Source organism: Lutra lutra, chromosome 4 (assembly GCF_902655055.1).
Source record: "Lutra lutra chromosome 4, mLutLut1.2, whole genome shotgun sequence".
NCBI classification, from domain to species: domain Eukaryota; kingdom Metazoa; phylum Chordata; class Mammalia; order Carnivora; family Mustelidae; genus Lutra; species Lutra lutra.
Genome location: NC_062281.1, coordinates 121,296,073 through 121,314,592, shown reverse-complemented (window position 1 = coordinate 121,314,592; position 18,520 = coordinate 121,296,073). Strand labels below are relative to the sequence as shown.

Sequence of the window (18,520 nt, the reverse complement as noted above, 5' to 3'; positions counted from 1 at the left end):
TCCTTCATTTGAGCATCCAGTCTCATTCCTGCATTCCCTCGTCCTCATCCAGTATAGCCCTCTAGAGAGGCAGAGCAGGGATTTCTCTTATTAAATTGGCTCTCATTTGATATGGGTCATTACTGCTACCCTCTTGTGCCTTGGATGGTCATTTCCACTCCACATATCCAGAGCCCAAGGAAGTAACAAGGCAGTCCTACAAAAATGAGTTCATAATTATGAGAGGCTCAGGAATTGATTGATTGATTGATTGATTGATTGACTGATGGGTGTTAAGTGCCCAGTAAGAATGTCTGCTATCACCAATGGAAAGGGTTATGATTGCTCTTCTTTAATTGCTTCTCAACACACACACCATCTCTCCCTCCACCCACCCCACCTACCATCTAACCCCTCTCCTCAGCCCTCCTTCACATTAGGCTATCCTTGATGCCCTCTGCTAGATTGGCCTTTTTTTTTTTTAAGATTTCATTCATTTATTCGACAGAAATCACAAGTAGGTAGAGAGCGAGAGGAGGGGAAGCAGGCTCCCTGCTGAGCAGAGAGCCAGATTCGGGTCTCGATCCCAGGACTCTGGAATCATGACCTGAGCTGAAGGCAGAGACTTTAACCCACTGAGCCACCCAGGTGCCCCTAGATTGGCCTCTTAATAAAAGATTAGTAAGAGGCTCAAATACTTTTCAAACCCATAAAAAGTTATTGGTGATTTTTGTAAACATGTGGGTGCCTCAATGGTTATTTTAGGGAGAAAAAAAAAAAAAAAGATCTCATGTGTGTGCTTACCTAGATAGTCTCTAGAAGATTTTTGAATGTGTTAGCTTCATATATGGCTATTTCTGTAGTAGAGAAGAAGATCTGTGCCTTTTCTAGACACATTAGTAGGATCATTTTCTCTCACACAGCCAAATCCTTCTAATTCAAAGTAACAAAACTGATAATCAAATAGTATTTATTATAATCTAGGAATTATGGGTAAAGTAAATTTGACACAGTAAACATATTTTTTATGTGTCAGTATGCCTTCCAGTATATCGGGGCCCACTGTACATTAAGTTTGTGTAATCCATTTATGTTCATTTTAAAGCAGTCAGAACAGCTTTTGTTTTACATGATTATAGGGTTTTTTGTGATAAAATATGCATAACATAAATTGTAGCATCTTAACCATTTTTAAGTGTACAGTTCTGTGACATCAAGTTCATGCACGCTGTTTTGCAACTGTGGATTGTAAAACATGGCCTTTGCTTGGGTGACACTGGTGATACCAGGCTTGCCTACAGTGTGAATCTTGATTGCGAAGACATGCATTGCATGAGAAGGAGGGGTATCTTATTTTTGCATCATCTTGTATTGTTTTGGCCTCACAACTCTTTATCTTCCCTCTGGGCCATATATTAAATGATTGAGGTAAGTTACATTTATATTTCACAACACTTTCTAATAACTGGAGTCCTGCGATATATTGCAAAATCTGGCATGGAAATCACTCATTTAGGTGAAGAACAGAACCCCCTGACGTCCAATCTGGTTTTTCTTTACAAGCTAATACTTTAAAGCCAGCCCTTAAAGGATTAATTTTAGATAAAGCCGTTACTCTGTTAATAAATTTTTGAGTGTTTACTTTGTATCTGCTGTTGTGCTAAGCATTTGATTTATGGTTACCTCATTTAATTCTCTCTCTCTCTCTCTTTTTTTTTTTAAGATTTTATTTATTTATTTAAGAGAGAGAGAGCAAAAGCAGGGAAGAGGGACAGAAGCAGGCTCCCCACTGAGCAAGGAACCCGATGTGGGGCTCTATCCCAGGACCCTAGGGTCATGACCTGAGCAGAAGGCAGATGCTTAACTGACTGGGCCACCCAGGTACCTCCACCTTTTTAAATTCTTAAAATAACTGCATGGTCCCTGTTTTACAGATGAAAAAAAAATGGATATTTAGCTTATCTACCATTAGGCACGTGGTAAATGACAAAGTTAGAGTTCAATCGGATCTTAGCCATTCTGCTGTGCTCCCTTCCAGGCTTCTCTAATAGTCATACAAGTTTTCTAGTAAGAACTAGGCCTAACAACATAACCAACATATTAAAAGTAACTAATATACTGAACACATGTGATACTTCTTTATTAAGTCTTTCAGAAAGAATGTCGTTTGTAGGGGCTCTGATATTAATTTGTTTTGACCACATTTTAATAGGAAAGCCAAGAAGAAAAGCCTTGTAAAATATCATTTAGACACAGATTAAGCCTCAGTTATTCCTCTTGTCATTATATTGCTGGAGGCATGTTTCTGTAAAAGGCTGTGCCTGTAGGATGCTCCCTTGCTCTGGCCATCTAGCATGTCAATCTTAATTATATAATAGAGGCAGGCAGGATGGAAGGAGCTTTTGTTGATTCTGTTTCACAAGATGGAATACTGAGTAACAAGCTGGGAAAACTATATTAATCTGATTTTCAGATTGTGTCTTTTAGTTCCCCTAAAAGATAGATTGTAGATTTTTTTAAAAGAGAGATGCACGTTCTATATAAAACTCCTTTTTATATAGTGCACTGGAGAGGCGGTGTGGCAGATGGCTCATAGAGTGGGTTGGTGTGAATTTGGGGTTCACTTTGTGAGCTTGAGCAAGTTTCTTAATTTTTCCCTCCTCAACATTCTCACCTTTAGTGCTGAGATCATAATACCTATCTCGCTAAATACACAGTAAATGTTAGCCTTCCCTTTTCCATCTCCTTCTACCTTTTTAATTCTGCACATAGTTATTACTAAGGATGCCTTGTGTGTTAGGTCCTGTCCAGTACACTATATTCTTCTAAGAGCTCTAATCGAGGAGGCAGGAAGGCATCTAACCATCTCTTTGTGATGCAGATTAATGACATTGTAACAGAACTATCAGCACTCCCTAAATGCTAAAGAAGCATGAAGTATAGAGCAACTACTTATTTGGGGGGTAGAATGGGTAGCAGCGTTCATTTTATTTTTTTAAAGATTTTATTTGACAGAGAGGAACAGCAAGAGCAGGAACACATGCAGGGGAAGTAGGGGAGGGAGAAGCAGGCTTCCCGAGGAGCAGGGAGCTTGATGCAGCGCTGGATCCCAGGACCCTGGGATCATGACCTGAGCTGAAGGCAGACGCTTAACGGCTGAGCCACCCAGGCACCCCAGCAGCATTCATTTTAAACATCTTTTGTGTTTAATGGTCATTTAATACTTGGCGAACATTAAACCTTTATATTTAGGGTCAGAAGTTAACTCAACCTAAACATTAGGCTGATTTTCAGTGCATGGCAATTTGATATTTGACACTGGGTTAAGAAAATGTTCTACTGGATATAGCATTCTTTATAATGATCGCTATCAGAAGTTATTGATTTTAGGAGACTGAGGACATCCAGGGACATGTAATATTTTCAGCTTAATCATAGCTCACAGGAACTGTGGAATTACAATACTTATAGACCCTGAGGACACAAGAAATGTCCTTTCCTTCCCCAAGCCCATGGTCTTGAGGGAAGGTAGAGAGGGAAAGGGCTCACATTGTACTATTGCATTGTACTTTTAGCTTGTACAAAAGAATTGTGAAGTCATAATTTGATAAGATATTAAGGTCATTTAGGAATGCTGTGGCATTTATCCAGTGATCCATCACTGATTCAAAATGACTCACCGCCATGAGAATGTAGCCAGTCATGCTAAATTTGACAGCAGTTCTCTGCTCAGATCTCTGCGATGTCATGTTTGGTGGCTTTGCTGAAAAGTATGAATTTTTCTCCTTCCAAAGGGTGAAAGCTTCGCCTCTGCTTCTGCATCTCTGCACTCATCATGGAGTGATGGAAATGCCCGAGGTTCTGTCCCCTCTGCTCTGCTTTCCCACCTTCCCATACCCATTGTGTGTGCCCACCAATTGTGTTATAAATCATTCAGAGTCAAGCCTTCTTCCTCTGTACCCTTGGTTCCTAACTGGGTGGTGAAACCTGATCTGGTATTATTGGTTCACTCAGTAATTACTTACCAAATATTCATGGTAGGGATAGGGGCAGGATTGAGATATGGGGGTCCAAGAGATAGGCTAATAATTTGTTACCCTGGGAAAGCTGACGATTTGATGCCACTTCAGACTGTTGTCCTTTGAATATTTTTCACAACATTTTTAAGAGGAAAAGCCAAGCTCCAGGTGAGAGGGAAGGGGGTAGCCAAAGAATCTCTCAAATCTTCCTCCTGCCAGTTCCCAGATTCTCAACAGACCAGAAGAAAAATAACAGACCCCTTCTTTTTCCTTCCAAGCAGACTCTCTACAGACCCTGAGAAAAGTTCTGGTGGATACTATTTTTATTTCATCTAGTTAAGTTTCCAGAGATGTCTTCAGCACCCCATGGATACGTCTGTATGTGGAAAATGCCCTAACATCCAGGCTTTTTTTTTTTTTTAAGATTTTATTTATTTATTTGACAGAGATCACAAGCAGGCAGAGAGAGAGGGTGGGGGGAAGCAGGGTCCCTGCTGAGCAGAGAGCCCAATGTGGGGCTCGATCCCAGGACCCTGGGATCACGACCTGAGCCTAAAGCAGAGGCTTTAACCCACTGAGCCACCCAGGTGCCCACATCCAGACTTTTAATCTAGCCCTGGGAAAAGATACTGGGATAGATCCCAGACATGTAGATAAATAAGATGCTGCCTCAGTGCTCAAGGAACTTGAGGGAATAGCTTATTCTATACTCTAACACAGTGTGAGAGAACTGTTAATGTAGTAGGAACATGGATGCAGGGCAGGAAATTCAGGCTGTGGAGGTAAAGGTGGATCTTGGAGGTGATTCATGGAGGTGATGCCAGGGCGGGACAGATGGTGAAATGAAATGTCCCTCTTTTAAGTACATCTGGTATTCCTAGTTTGAACTTTTCAAACTGATGAAAAAGGCTACTTTAATTGTATAGAAACTAAAGGCTTAAACTTATGGAATTGCTGGAGAGCAGGATGAGCAAGTGTGATACTGCAACGATTCTGGCCATATCTGACTTACAAAATGAGATCGAGTTACTAGGCAGAGATTCTTGACTTCTTGCTAAGCCTTAAAAGGGAAGATTTTGTTTAACCATCACTAAGACACAGATTCATGCCAATGGAGAACCATTCTCAGATTCCAGAGTTTTAGCTCAGTTCTTTGCTTAACTACAAAGGAGTTCGTTTTGTCAATCTCCCCTATCTCTACTGACCAGAAGGAAATGAGAGCATCCAGACTTCTCAGTTTTCAAAGCAGAAGGCATGGGGCCTCTTGTTTTTCTATCACGGTTGATTGTCCCCTATTGTTCTTTAATCCATAGTCGCTTGGAAGTAGTCCTTTGTATGTCATTTCACTGGAAACCCTTTTGAAGGGAGTTGTTCTTTGAGAAAGGGAACTTTGGGTGTTCTGTTTGTCATCTCCAGATCCTCCAGAATAGACTTTTTTTAAGATTGTCTTGGAATTGACTTTTTAAGTGAAAATCAACGTACCTTGGGTCCTGCCAATGGGGAGAGAAAAGGTTTTTGAGGGGGTAGTAGGTAATGCCAGTTTCATAACACTCATTACCATAGCAGCATAACAAACTAGAGAAGCCTGTGTCAGCAGCTGGGTCCATCAGCATTACCCTTGACAGTCGAATCCTGGGTTTTCCTGCCTCATGTGGACTATTGATTCTATTCTAACAAGCATCGTCATTTAGTATTTTCACATTTCATTTTTCCAACTTGTAGTTTCGTTTGCTGCTAGGGAGAAAGCAAGCCGATAACTTATGCTAGTTTATTTTTTTTTTCTTTTTTAAAGATTTTATTTATTTATTTGACAGACAGAGATCACAAGTTAGCAGAGAGGCAGGCAGAGAGAGAGGAGGAAGCAGGCTCCCTGCTGAGCAGAGAGCCCGATGCGGGGCTTTATCCCAGGACAGGGATCATGACCTGAGCCTAAGGCGAGGCTTAACCCACTGAGCCACCCAGGTGCCCCTATGCTATAGTTTCTAAAATTAGTTTTGAGTGATTTGGTTTTAGTCTGAATAAAGAAACTGAACTATGTTTTGTTGTTTTTTTACTTGACAACAATGGCTTCTCTGAGATGACAAGGAGGGAGCTTTCATTACAGTTATATCTTCTCAGCAAAATATTCCTCTGGTGTAGGTAAATATGAAGTAGAAAAGAAGAATGAGGGGCGCCTGGGTGGCTCAGATGGTTAAGCGTCTGCCTTCAGCTTAGGTCATGCACTCAGGGTCCTGGGATCAAGCAGGGAGCCTGCTTCTCCCTCTCCCTCTGCTGCTCCCCCTGCTCGTGCTCTCTCTCTCTCTATTTCTCTCTGCCAGATGAATAAATAAAAAATTTTTTAGAAGAAAAAAGAAGAATGACACTTGTTAGTAAAACATGCTAAAAAGCATTCAACTCAACCCAGTCAGAGAAATGCAAAATAAACAATAAGCTAATTTGGGGTGGAATTAGCCAAAGTTTTGTTTGTTTGTTTGTTTGTTTATTTAATGATGATTCTCACGTCTTGTAAGGGTACTACTCATATTGTTTATGGAAAAGAAAATTAGTATAACCTTCTTGAGAAATAATTTATTGTTATATATCAGAGACCTTAAAATATTTATTCCCTCGGACCCATCACTCCCATTTTTAGAGATCTATGCAAAGGAAATCATATGAACAGAGTACAGGGATGTTTACATTATTATTAGTAGTAAAAAGGGAAAATGTAGGACTTTATACAAAAATAATTTTGTGAACTATGACATATCTATGTGTGAACTATTATGCTTCCATCAAAACATGTTTAGAGGGGCACCTGGCTGGTTCATTCAGTGGAACGTGCGACTCTTGGTCCTGGCCTTGTGAGTTAGGTGTGGAAATGACTTAAAAATAAATCCTTTTAAAAAAGATGCTGTTTACAGAAACTGTAACAACATTGAGAAAGCCTATGATAAAAAATAAGAGGCAAAAATATTGTGCCATTGAATTTTACAATGGCTTAATTGTGTCAAATAACAGGACAGCAAGCAACAATAACAAAAAACCCCAAAGCAAAAACAGTAAACACTTGAAAAAGAAACAATCCCAAATACTCCCCCTCCCTCTTTTTATATAAGAAATGCAGATATTTTCAATGGTTTTTTATTATTTATACTTATAAATATTATATTTATTTATAAACTTTTAATATATAAAATATATAAATATATACATAATAAATATATATATTTGTATGTTCTTTATATGTTAAAAATATAAAGATATAAGCATATCTCAGGTTTAATTTATAAACTTGTAAATAATATTCATTTATATTTAATTTATAATTTATTTTGTTTAATTGTATATATTATATATATTTTATATTTTTATATTTTTATTTTTATTTTTATGTATAAATAAATTACATATAGTATATATTATAAAAATATAAATTTGTTTAATTTATAAGCTTATAAAAACATTTATAAGCTTATAAATTAAACCTGAGATATAATATTTATCTCATTCTTTTTTTTTTAGAAGAATTTTTTTTTTTATAGATTTTATTTATTTATTTGACAGACAGAGATCACAAGTAGGCAGAGAGGCAGACAGAGAGAGAGGAGGAAGCAGGCTCCCGGCTGAGCAGAGAGCCCGATGTGGGGCTCGATCCCAGGACCCTGGGATCATGACCTGAGCCGAAGGCAGAGGCTTTAACCCACTGAGCCACCCAGGCGCCCCTGTTTATCTCATTCTTAAATAAAAATTGAATGTTCATATTTTATGCCTTATAAATTGCTGTGGTGGCGACACTGAAAGTATAACATGTAACAGTGGTTTGTGTTTCTGCAGGAGGTCAGAAAGCTGACCTCTATAATAACACTCACTTTTTAAGATGTATGTCTCGTAAAGTTATTATATATCTTGGAAATCTTAGAATCACGTAAGTAGATAACTTGTCTTGCAGTGCTGCATTGAGTAAAATGTAATAATGTGTTTATGATTTCTCTTCAGGAATTTTTCAAATAGAAACTAATTGCAGAGTTTCCAGTTGACCAGCATTCATCGGGTAAGGTTAACATTTTGAATTGTGAACACATGGTAAAGATAATTATTGGTAGCTTGGGGCAAATACTGAATACTCAATATGTAAAAAGAGATTGTTATTCCTTACAGACCTTTTGATTAAAATCCTTTTGATATAGTTAAGCCAGTTAATAAACTAGAAAATTAAGTCTATATAAGTTTTGGTAAAATGTCCTCTTCCTGTCCTTTGCTGGTCTTGTACATTGCAGAGTATATGTGTATAAATGTAGGTTGATGTTATTTTTTTAAACCTTAGAGACCTGAGGAATATGTCTACGACAGACTTAGACTCCATGATTCCACGTCTGTATTTTTTTGATTTTTGCTTAAGGTAGTGCTTTTTTATGCAGGGAATTGATTTGCCATGCTTACATAAATAAACAATGGCCACCCTTTCCCATATTACAAGTCCCATATCTGTTGCTTTCTACAAACATCATTTATCTTTTATACTTGTGGAAGATTAATCTTAAATTAGCTCTGCAGCAGAACTTTTGACTTTGACATAATGAGCAATTAATTTGTATACTATATTAAGTAGCATGACTCTCTAGTATTGTGAATATGACAATTGTGAATTGTGAATATGACAAATGTCTTGAAAAGTGTGTTGCCCAGGTCTGACCATATGTAATCCAGGTGAAGCAGTGGTGAGGACATTGGGTCTGTCCTCTGAGTATTGTGAACACCCTTCTTTTATAGATGAAAGTATAGATCCTTTGACTTCTTGAGTATACTCACATATCCCTGCTGATTCATTGAGTTGACTTTGAATTTTTAAAAGCTAGTATCAAGGGTGCCTGGGTAGTGCAATCAGTGAAGTGCCCAGCTCTTGCCTTTGGCTCAGGTTGTGATCTCAGGGTTATGAGATCGAGCCCCACGTGGGCCTATACGCCCCACATTGACCTTTGTGCTCTGTGCAGAGTCTGCTTAAGTTTCTCTCTCTCTCCATCTCCCCTCCTCTCAAAAAATATCTTAAAAAAAAAAAAAAAAAAACAGCTTATATCAGGTCAGCTGCTTCTCTACTTATGGCTCTTCGGTGGCTTTTCCATTCCACCTGGACTATTTATTATCCAAACTGTATGTTGGCTGCAGACCCTCCCATTTAGTTCCTAACATCCCAGTTGAGAGGCCTCCCTTCTGATCTGCACCCATTCTAAGCTTCTTGCTCCTTCTACTTGGAATGAGCTTCCCCAATATCTGCATGGCTGGCTCTCTTCAGATCTAAAGAGGCCTTCCCTTAATGTCCAATCTAAAGGAGCCCTATATTCTTCATGGCACTTCTGAATTTATCATGTTTACATATTTGGTTGTCTCTCTTTCCTTCTTCCTCAGTAAGATCCCTGAAAGCAGGGATCTTTCTGTCTTGCACATCTATATTTCCTGAATGCTTCAACCTCCACCAGGCATGGAGTGGGTATCCTACAAACTAAAATCCTGACCTCTCTTTGAGAAGTGCTACTGTTCAGGGATGCCCCACCCATTCTCTTGGGGGTATTTTCTTTGTATAGAATCAAATGCAGTACTTACGAGGTTTACCCATCATGCCACCCATTTGGCCTGGTGACAGCTTGGCATGGTGGTGCTTCCAACTATGCATGCCTTCTCATGGGATTCTAAATCCCATGAAAGTAGAAACAAGGTCTCATATTGCCTTAGTACACCTTTGGGGTCCTAGCCTCCCTAATTGAGTGCATTTAAATATTAACTTTAGAGAAAGGGTTAAGATGAGTGGCTTAACCATATTCTTAGTATTTCTTGAGTATACTGGTTTGTCCCAGAGCTTTTAAAAAATCTCATTTTGATTTATGGTTTAAAATTGTAAAATAAAAATATTCTGGACTACATTCATAAATTCATTAAGAAGGCCTATTAGTAATTAGGCTAGGTAGCCATTATCAATTCTATCAATTCCCAGTTCTGTACAAATTAGGAAATTTGTTCAAAATTCCAGTCCCTGGAGAAGTAACTTAAACATTTCTATGCTTTAGTTTTCTTACTTGTAGAGCTACAGTCTAATCTCCATGGTTTCTTCCTGGGTTAGCTAGCCCATATGATTCTGCTCTTGTGAAAGGTAGGTCACCTATGGGAGGAGTAGGAGAAGCAAATGATGATCTCTGCTATCAGCCAGACATTCAAAAGGAAAGCATGTAGCTTCACAAGAGACTACACAAGAACTGAGTCTGTATCTACTTGATGGCTTGCTTATTGTGGGTGGTGGGAGAGGGAGTCAAGAAAACATTTTTATAAACAATGAAGATGGTACAGAAGGGTCTGAGGTTGCCTTCTGCTTACATATTCTAAGAATCATATAACCACTGGTGGCTTATGTGCCAGTGTTAATATTATAATGTGACTGCAACTTCTTTCATTTTAAATGTATTCTAGATAATTTGGTAGCTTACTGACCGCATCAAAGAACTGAGAAGTCCTTTTCCTAAAAAAGACAATTACCATCTACATTAAATAAACCATGTGTTCCCTAACTGTCAGAAACAAGGAAAAGTAAAGCAATTTTTTTAAAGTTCAGAACAACTCAGATTTAATTGGAATTTCTAGAGTTATTCCTGTGGTATTAATTGTTGTACTCAGTAACTGTCTTCTGGGGCTTCAGATGATTAATTTTCCTAATATTTAGAATATTATTTATGATTGTTTGGAAAGCCATTACCACTGTACAGCTTTGGATAAGAAACTGCTGAATGGTAGTTACACATCACTTCTCTCCTTTGGTTTCTCAGTGATATTGACCATGATGTCATACTCTTTCCTTGAAACTGATTTCCATTCCAGAAACACTGTGCTTCTTCTTTATCTCACTGAGCCTGCTTCTCGCTCCCCCTTTGCTCTTCCTGGTCTAAGAATCCTTCTTCATGTGATATATTATTCAGGGGAGAGATTCTGTTCTTCACTCAGTTCTCTCCCTCAAAGAACAAATTCATTTCTCTGGCATTATCTACTACTTAAATGTTCTTGAGTTCCTATTGTGAATTAAAGATGGTGGTAAAGACTTTGTGATTTTTCCAGCTGGAGTCTGTTTCCCTTCCCTTTAAAAATCTAGACCAACTCGGTTACCTTTTTTGAACCCTCGAACCTGGCCGAAGTGGTGCGGAGTAATTTCTAAGGCTGGACTTTAAAGAGATTTGCAGCTTCTGCTCTTGGGGGCTTGTAGCATTCCTTTGAACTTAGCCACCTTGCCATGGGAAAGCCTAACCAGCCGTGTACGTGGAGAAGTGGCAGGGCCCCTGGTCATTAGCCAAACTGAGCGGCAAGACCAGCAGACAGCCCGAATGCCAGTCCTGTGATTGGCATTTTAGACCTTCCAGCCATCCCAACATTCCAGCCAACACCATGTGAAACAGAAGATCTGTCCCATCATCCCACAGAATCATGAGAAGTGACAAATTGTTGTTTTACCCACTCAGTTTTGGGATGGTTTTTTGCATGGCAATAGAGATCTAAAGCAAAAAAAATTGGTACCCAGAAGTGAGGTCCTGCCCTAATGAAATATCTGGAATTGGCTTTGAGACCAGGGCACAGTGAAGGTCTGGAGGGAAGCAAGACAACTATTAATGATGGCTGGAAGGACAGGGAGGAAATTGCTATTGGGGGGTATAAAATGGTACCCTTGTTGCATACTGACAGAAAAATTGACAAGACTGACACCTCCAGTAACGTGGAAGATGGAAAATGAACCTAATGGATTTGTGTATCTAGCTTAGGCGATTTTCCAGCAGAAAATCAGAATATCCAACCTGGGTGGTTCAGTGGGTTAAGTGTCCCACTCTTTATCTCAGCTCAGCAATTGATCTCAGGGTCATGAGTTCAAGCCCTGTGTTGAATTAAAAAATTTATTCAAACATAAAAAAAAGGGGCGCCTGGGTGGCTCAGTGGGTTAAGCCGCTGCCTTCGGCTCAGGTCATGATCTCAGGGTCCTGGGATCGAGCCCCGCGTCGGGCTCTCTGCTTGGCAGGGAGCCTGCTTCCTCCTCTCTCTCTGCCTGCCTCTCTGCCTGCTTGTGATCTCTGTCTGTCAAATAAATAAATAAATAAATAAATAAATAATCTTTAAAAAAAAAAAAAAAACATAAAAAAAAATATTCGAAGTGCCAATTGACTTTTTTTCACCACAACCAAAGAAAGAAGAGATTGTTCTGATTTTAAGCAGACTTTGGATATAGTTCCCATCCAGAATTGTCTAGGGTTGTAGATAAAACTGTTCTTCATTCCCAGGTTTTGCACCCAGCAAAAGGTACTCAAAGTAGAGATCAGATCCAGAGCACTGCTGCCAGGAAAACGTGATCTCAAGGTACAAACAAAACCCAGGGCCTCACAGTAAGACCCTGTATTATGACTTCAAAAGATGAAAGGCCATGCCTTCTGGATCTTCTCTGATAGATAACAGGAATTCTACATTCCTTAGGAATGCTGTCCCACAGCCTCCTTGACCTAATTTAGCTGACAAGATCCTGGACTTCAAGCCTGAACTTGATGCCATAGTCAGATGAAATTTTTAGGGGCTTGGAAGGTGAGTGTTGCTTTGTATGTAGGAGGAAATGACTAGAAATCACAGGGAAAGCAGGGTGAGTTAACTCAGGCTGTGTATCTGTTACCACTCCTCCCACTGAGAAGTCACATTTCCCCTCCTCTGTCGTCTGGAATCAGGGCTGGCTGTGTGACTCCTTTGACTGATAAAAAGTGGTGGACGTGACACCATGTAGCTTTGAGGGCTGGGCCATTAAAGAACTGCAGTTTTCCCTTTTGTGCTTGGAAAGCACCATCTTCGAACCCCACCATGCTATGTCAGGACCCTCGAAGAGCCATGAGAAGTCGCACTGGAAGGCCAGCCAGCAGCCAGCTCCAACCACCAGCCTGATGAGTGAGGGCATTCTGGACCTTCTGGCCATCCTTGTGCCGGCCGATCCCATGAAGTAAAAGAACCACCCCAGAATCATGAGAAATAGAACCCTATGGTTTTTTTCAGCCATTAATATTTAGAATATGCAGAATAGTTAGCCCAAATCCTTCCCGTCTACATGTGGCTGAGCACTGGCCTCTCCCAGGGAAGGTCATAGGACCTTAGCTACACCCTGCCTAACACCTGACTGTATTACTTTCTGCTCTCTGATATGCTCCATTAATTACTGTACAAATATTTGTTGTACACCATGTGCTAGGAACTGTGGAAGATACTATATAATACCATAGACTCAAAATCTGAATCCTTTTGACTCCTGCTTCTCCATGGACCCCTTCATCTGCTGTTACTAAGTCATGTTGGATTTTCATTTACAGTGACTCTTTCATTCATTGCTTTCTTTTCAAACATGTTGCAAAATTCTCCCTCATTATTTCAGCCCACACGATTGAAATAGCCTTTCAGCTGGGCTTCCTTGTCTGATTCCTCCTCAAGTTCACCCTACAAATCTCTACAGCTCAGGGACTCCCTGTTCTCCTGCCTCACACACCTGGGTCTCGGGTCTCTGAATGGCTCATGGAGCAGGCTGGTCGCTGTTACTGGTAATCTGTGGAGAGGGATGGCACTCTAGACATCTACTGAAACTTCCAGGAAGATTTAAAAGGCTGGCACTTCCCCAGATATTTAATTGCCAATCTGTCTTGTGAGCATTCTCTTCCTGCGGAGATGTGGAGAAAACAAACAAACCAAAAAGTACTGGTCTCAGCTAGACCAGTTGAATTGTTTGATCCATCATAGGAATAGGGCCTGGATTTGAGGGTTTGGGGTTTTTTTGTTGTTTTTTTTTTTTAAAGCACTCCAGGTTGTTCTAATGGGAAGCCAAAATTGAGAACCACTGTCTTAGATTCTCAAAAAAATGGTCTCTGCACCAACAGCATCAACATTAACTAGAAGTTTTTTAGAAGTGCTCATTTTGGAGGCCTTCTTCAAACCTAATGAATCAGAAACTCTGAGGTGTATTTTTTTTTAGATTTTGTTTATTTGTCAGAGGGAGAGAGAGCACAAGCAGGGGGAGCTGCAGGCAAAGAGAGGGGGAGAAGCAGGCTCCCTGCTGAGCAGGGAACCCAATGCCAAACTCATCCCAGGACCCTTCGATCATGACCCAAGCCGAAGGCAGGTGCTTAACCAACTGAGCCACCCAGGCACCCCTAGAACTTTGTGTTTCAATAAGCTCTCCAATGATTTTTATGAATATTAATGTTAGAGAAACACTTCACTATATAAATCTTAGGTCCCTTCCAGGAAGTCTCAAAACTACAACTAAATGTGGGAAGAGCGTTTATTATTTGAAAGTTGCTCTATTGACAGGATCTGAAACAATTGGTAAAGGACATAAACTTGTTACCAAGTGTCTTGCTAGTGATCTCTTAAGTTCTTGAGAAATGCTGAATAATTATCACCACATCTCTGAAAAATGCCTCAAGGGGTTATTGGATTTAATCTGAAGAAAAGGAGCAGGTTAATCAAGGATACTGATGCACGATTTCCCAGAGAGAGAACTCGGAGAGGTGAATTGAAACTTCAGTTGGATGTATGTTAGACTCAAGAAACATCTTTTGATGAGAAGTGGTACTAAACATTTTGAAGGGATATAAGGCAATTTCTAAGTCAATTTGCTGTGAGAGCGTAGAGAATCCCTGTTTTGAATTGTTTGGTTATATCCCTGCCTGGGGTCAGAGACAGAGATCTTTGAAGTAGTGTCCAGTTCTCTGCATAGAATGACTCTAAATACCATCTGATCATCATTTGTTTATTTTTTCACTAGTTATTTTGGAAATGCTTTCAAAGTAAAATAGGGACTAGTGGGAAGTAAAGATGCCTAACTTGAGTGTTCTTGTTTCAATCCTAGAGGCTTTGGGGTGAGATTGTCAAAGAATTCATGTGCTTTGAAAAGCTTTTATGATTTTTGAATGAGGTTTAAAAGCTAAAGGAATGGGATTAGGCCACAAAATCCTTTACTCTTAACATGGTTTCTTTGAACTGATTTAGTGCATTTGTATATTAGAAATAGAGATCTGATTTAGATTGAATCCTCATTGTTTACAAAAATACGGTCTGGAAAAAATTTCCTAGAACACAGACAGTTAAATTTTGTAGTGACAAAGGCTATGCTCTAGCCTTTGAGATAAACACTTTAATTAGAAAAATTAACATCATGTAATATATAAGAATGCTTGAGTTTTTCATACATCATGAAACCTGGATGCTATGTATTTATTTATTTATATGTGAAGTCTTAGTTCAGTGGAAAACGTTTGGTAGAAAAAGTTTAGCTGGGGAAAGTTGATTCTATAGTATATTACAGTGGACATGGTAGAAAACTGTGTATTTCCATCCTTTTTTTTTTTTTTTTTTTTTCAAAAGATTAAAATGGAACCCAGTTACAGTGCAGTTGTTGGGGTGAGTTAATGTCTTTGTCTGTCCAGGCTGCTTTAACAAGCTAGCACAGACTGGGTGACTGAACTAGTAGACATTTATTTCTCACAGTGCCTGGAGGCTGGGAAGTTCAAGATCAAGATTTCAACACACGTATTTTAGGGGGACAAAATATTTAGTCTGTTGCAGTTGGGGAAAAGAGAGAAATATTCAGCTTTTTCTTTAGCCTTCGAAAGAACAGAGTGGCATAGTTAATTGGATTTAATGAGACAGCGTGGTCTGCCGTGGACAAGGTTTGAGATTTGAGTCTGGGGACCTAGGTTCTAACTGGAATTATTTCTTGACAGTTTTGTCACCTTGAGCAGGATGGCTCCTTTGGGCCTCCTGTATTTTCCATGTTTTAAAAATGTGAAGAAGAAGAATACTTCTTTAGTGGTTTATTTTCTGAAACCAATTAATACAAATGAAAGTGCTTTGAAAGTAGGAAAACAAGTATCAACCTATAAATTGTACCTTTTTATTTGCTCTCTTATTACAAGGAATTCCTCGATGGAAGTCTGAATTAGGTGATTAGGGGGAAAGCTTATAATTCTTAAAAAAGGTAAACAGGAAAAGTTATTTACAAATCACTTTCAGTTAGTATTAATATGGTAAACCTATAGTTCTCTTAATAGATTAGTTATAATAGTTTCTCATATTATTATTTAAAAATGTATATTTTAAAAGATTACTATAGTTGGAGGTTTGTGACTCTCTTCTTTCATAGAAATACTGTGTTTAAAGTAGAAATGTGCTTGCAAATTTTAAAAGAAAATGTATTGTACAAGAAGTATCGGGATGGCTGGGTAGCATTCTGGAGTTACACAATAAATTCTTTCCTGGTACATTATAGATGCAAAGCAATGGAAGAATATGTAAAATGTTTCACACCTCAAATATCTTTATCGTATCTCCTGCACATAAATGCAGTTGTGTATCATGTTGGAAGCCTTCTAAAAATGAATTGTGAATGAGAAACTCATACTCTAGTGGTACTATTTAAGTATGAATTAGTACACAGCTGGATTATCATACACACTAACTGTGCCTTCCTGCCTACAAAATAATTTGATACTGGATAGTAGTTATCAAGCAGGCTTTATTGCACATGGATTGGTAAATCCAAAGTAAATTTCAGACATGCCCAGCTTTTTGATCTTTGAAAATGACAAGGTCACAAGAGAATTACTAAAAATATCTTAAATACAATTTGTGGTTGATACACTGAGCTGTATTTCAAGTACTTAATAAACCAAAAAAGGATCATATCACTAGGGCAAATATATAAACATTCCTAGCAACTTTTCAGAGGTTCATAGGCACTAACAATATAATTCCATAGCAACTTAAAAATTTTATACGTTTTAGAATGGCTCCATATTTCAAACTGATTGATATATATGTGCAGTTTAAATTACTACAAATGATTATTTGAAATAGATGCTTAGGATGGTATTTATTAACCTACAAGATTAAAAAAAAAAGCTAACACAAAGTACAGCTACGTTTAATGATATCATAATTTCAGAGAATTTCAGCCATATTTCTGAGCTGTGTCTTCAAAAGTTATTAACTTGTGACAATTTCTAATGAAATCAGTAGGCTAAATTTGAAGAGCACTGAGCCTTCTTATTTGGAGAGATGTGTGGTTTCAAATTAGGATGCCGAAATTACGTGATTTGACAGGCTATCTGATAAATGCAAATAAGACCAACTGTGTATGAGGACTGAGTGAGAGAAATTAACATATGTAGGCTGCTTGGAAAAGCTAAATGTTCATCTAAGTGTTGTAAATATGGCATTTTAAAATATATTAACATCTAAGTCTCTGTAGAAAGTTCTCTGTAATTTAAGGGAGTTTGGGGGCTGAGTATGATCTCATATATGGGTGGGGTCCTATATATATAGCTTTGCCGAAATGTCCTCCAGTGTCAAAAGTAAACTGATCTGTGAAAATCCATTTGCCATAACATGTCTTATGATGGAGTGGGTCTCTGAAGACAGTGTCTCCATTTTTGTTTGAAATATCGCAGCTATTATATCTACGCTTTCTCATAGAATGAAGACAAACACAGAGATGGTGTGTCTAAGAAATTTCAAAAGGTGTCGGCCTCCTGATTGAAGCACAGTCAACTTATTGGACTCATCTTTTTCATCCAGTAAGTATAAATATTTAAAGTACATTATTTTGGTCAATGTTGACTTGTGTTCTTCGTTGAATAAATATTCGCTCTCTGTCAAATACCCATATCATGGTTGGGGCCATTTGTGTTTACATTCTTCTGCAATTGCAGTTGTATGTCTTAACTGAATTTAACTCTCCGGACCTTTAAGAGGACAAATACAGCCGTAAACTGTGAGCTGGCAGAGCCCTTAGAGACGATCTGGTTCGTTCTCTTTATCCATTAAAAGACTACTGTGAATCTGTGAATTTTTTTCTTACCAGATATGCTATTAGATCCAAATATTTCCTTTTATTTGTCTTCCTCTGTTCCATCTTATATGGTCTGGATTTTACTTATTTTTTTAAACAGTTGATATAGCTAAGATTGAACATTACATAAATCATTGCTGTAAGGGGCACTATTTGAATACTTTTTAATATGAAAAAATGCAAAATCTGCCTCTTGTGTTTCTGAAGGCAAAAATAATTTAATAATAGAACATATCCTTAATCGTTTATCTTATTAGTACTTTGACATCAAAACAGTGCTTATGAGAGAGAGTCCCCATAGTAGCATGTTCTAACTGGGTTTTTCTTCCCCTTCCCTTTTTAAGCTGCTGCTGTTGTTTTGTCCTCTTTTAAATACTCCGAGTTGGATGTGAACTTAAATTATAAATCAAGAGCTTGGGGGAAGAGGAGATCATGCATTAACTCACAGTTTGTTTCTAATGTAGCACTGGTATATCCCTCTAATACTAAGGGATACTTACATAAAGTGATGCTTGCTCAGAAGAATTTCCACAGAATGGTTTAAACACAGCTCTTAAGCCATAACTGATGCTCCAGACATGGGGTAGGATGTGGAAAAGAGCTTGTTCAGACCCTTTGGAAGGTGTGAAATGTGGCTGTAAGAAAT

The 18,520-nt window shown here is 38.5% G+C and overlaps 1 protein-coding gene across 4 annotated transcripts in view; it reads left to right on the top strand.

Moving 5' to 3' along the window:
• LRRC8B (leucine rich repeat containing 8 VRAC subunit B) overlaps window positions 1-18,520 on the top strand; it is a 64,285-nt gene that overhangs the window by 33,770 nt on the left and 11,995 nt on the right. The window contains exons 2-4 of one of the 4 annotated variants that reach the window (XM_047726575.1): window positions 7,977-8,031; window positions 10,055-10,122; window positions 17,499-17,599. The gene's annotated coding sequence lies outside the window, so the exon portion shown is untranslated. Of the gene's footprint in view, window positions 1-1,824; window positions 1,861-7,976; window positions 8,032-10,054; window positions 10,123-17,473; window positions 17,600-18,520 lie in introns of those variants that run through there. The other 3 variants (XM_047726574.1, XM_047726572.1, XM_047726576.1) reach the window with 3 other exon arrangements.